Source organism: Schistocerca americana, chromosome 11, assembly GCF_021461395.2.
Source record: "Schistocerca americana isolate TAMUIC-IGC-003095 chromosome 11, iqSchAmer2.1, whole genome shotgun sequence".
NCBI classification, from domain to species: domain Eukaryota; kingdom Metazoa; phylum Arthropoda; class Insecta; order Orthoptera; family Acrididae; genus Schistocerca; species Schistocerca americana.
Window position 1 is genome coordinate 135630128 of NC_060129.1, and position 2600 is coordinate 135632727.

The 2600-nt window shown below is 46.4% G+C and overlaps 1 non-coding gene across 1 annotated transcript; it reads right to left on the minus strand.

Annotated features, from left to right (window-relative positions):
• Window positions 1-216: 216 nt before the first annotated feature.
• On the minus strand, window positions 217-300 carry Trnas-gga. Its single transcript is given in 2 exon segments — window positions 217-251; window positions 261-300. It is a non-coding gene; the product is annotated as a tRNA-Ser (tRNA).
• Between the last annotated feature and the right edge of the window lie 2300 nt (window positions 301-2600).

Sequence of the window (2600 nt, forward strand, 5' to 3'; positions counted from 1 at the left end):
TACCATCAGCTGGAGGCAGCTGTGACAGAAGGCCAACCATGAATGTGCGGACTGCGAAACAGCAGTGTCCGGATGCATTAAAACAGTGCAACTGGCCAGCGACTAGGAGTTCAAAAATGCCTCTGAGCACTATGGGACTCAACTGCTGTGGTCATAAGTCCCCTAGAACTTAGAACTACTTATACCGAACTAACCTAAGGACATCACACACATCCATGCCCGAGGCAGGATTCGAACCTGCGACCGTAGCGGTCGCGCGGTTCCAGACTGTAGCGCCTTTAACCGCTCGGCCACTCAGGCCGGCCCGACTAGGAGTGTGATTATGACATGTGGGAATGGTTACGCATCTTGTAAATGGCAGGCGACGCGACGTACTTCTGTGGGCATATTCGAAAAACTTTTCCCGCTTTCCTTTAGGCCAGGAAACCGCCGTCACTCGCGAAGGAGTGGAACTGCCGACATTTCGGAGCGCCAGCAGCGACAGTCAGCAGCTGAGGCAGTGGCAAAGCTCTGTCGGCCGCAGGGACGGAGAACTGGCGGAAAAACGTATTCGGCTTAACTGTGTATAGAAGAGTGTATTGGGAGAGCAAGCCATGACAAAACTCTACCATCTGGTGAGGAAGATGTATGAGACAGGCGAAATACCCTCAGACTTCAAGAAGAATATGATAATTCCAATCCCAAAGAAAGCAGGTGTTGACAGATGTGAAAATTACCGAACTATCAGTTTAATAAGTCACAGCTGCAAAATACTAACGCGAATTCTTTACAGACGAATGGAAAAACTGGTAGAAGCCGACCTCGGCGAAGATCAGTTTGGATTCTGCAGAAATGTTGGAGCACGTGACGCAATACTGACCCTACGACTTACCTTAGAAAATAGATTAAGGAAAGGCAAACCTACATTTCTAGCATTTGTAGACTTAGAGAAAGCTTTTGACATTGTTGACTGGAATACTCTCTTTCAAATTCTAAAGGTGGCAGGGGTAAAATACAGGGAGCGAAAGGCTATTTACAATTTGTGCAGAAACCAGATGGCAGTTATAAGAGTCGAGGGACATGAAAGGGAGCAGTGGTTGGGAAGGGAGTGAGACAGGGTTGTAGCCTGTCCCCGATGTTATTCAATATGTATATTGAGCAAGAAGTGAAGGAAACAAAAGAAAAATACAGATTCCTAGTAGTATGAACTTTTCGGACACGTCGAAGAGCGGAAACCAAACATCGTACCAGAACCTTGAAATGATAGATTTCTTCTCTATTGTCATCAAGGCTACTTTCATACTGAGCTGATACGTGGCTGGAATGTGTAAGAAATCACAGTACTACTTCGCAGAGGAAGAAGCAAACTGCAACGAAAACACTTTGGCAACAAAGGCTGTGCGATTAGATTGTCGATGCAGAAAACAAAGCGTCGGAAATTTTTTCGCCATTCGTAGCGTTTTAGACCTGACGACCGACACGCTTCCCTGCGTTCAACCCATGTTTGGACACACTCTTTAAAAAGGGAGAATTTTAACCCAACTGACTCCACAAGCTACGCACCAAACCTGCTTCATAATCCTTTTTCCTAGCGATCGATTAGATGTAAGCCATTTATATGTTTTGATAGAATATTAAAGCAGTAGCAGTACACCATTTAGATGCTAAAGCTTCATAATAGGACAAATCTTTTGCAATACTAAACGCATCGTCTTAGGGAGAAGACTGTAAGGCCGAGCTCTGTCGAAGGCAGGGGCTGCACGTGCGGCGCTGCAGAGTCGGCCGTAATAAACAGGGCGAGGGTGTCCGTGTTGTGGCGTCACGGTTGTGTACCACGTAACGAGGCCTGGCGCGATGAGTACAGAAAGTGCGTCCACTTTCCAAATTAGGTGTCTACATCTGCGTATTCTGCGTTTCCCGGGCTGGGTGGACGGCAGTGAATTATCAGCACTGCTTACTATGCAAGTGCTTGCAGTCCGGCACAAACGCACGTGAAACAAAAGTCGTTACAGTCTGCCCGGTGACGGAGCACTGAGGAATGTTTGGACACTCTCTTTAAAAAGGGAGAATTTTAACCCAACTGACTCCACAAGCTACGCACCAAACCTGCTTCAGAATCCTTGCATGGGTTGAACGCAGGGATGCGTGTCGGTCGTCAGGTCTAAAACGCTACGAGTGGCGAAAATTTTGAGACGACAGGATGTTAATCTCTAACTCGGTATATTAATGTCTTCCATGAGTGACATATTCGGTACATCACGCTTCATATCTCGATACTGTGTCGCTACCTGTACTGGATTCTGCAGGGATCATAGCCTCGCATTCTGTGTAAATTTGGACATCACGGATGTTAGTTCTTAAAGCATACTAACACACCTCACACGTACTCCCGATGAAACGGCCAGAAAACTATATGCTTCCCGCCAAACCGATTCTGTGGAAGCGGCCAGCTAAATGAGCCACATTCCAACAAGAACAGGAATTCGTCGTACTACTGTATTCTGTCGTTTGTGAAAATAAAGAATTGTCAGGGCAGTGTTTGGAACGTTTGATGTCGTTTCACGTGGCAAACTGCAATAAGGACAGTTATCGGATTAACACTGCGAATCTTGGGGAAATCA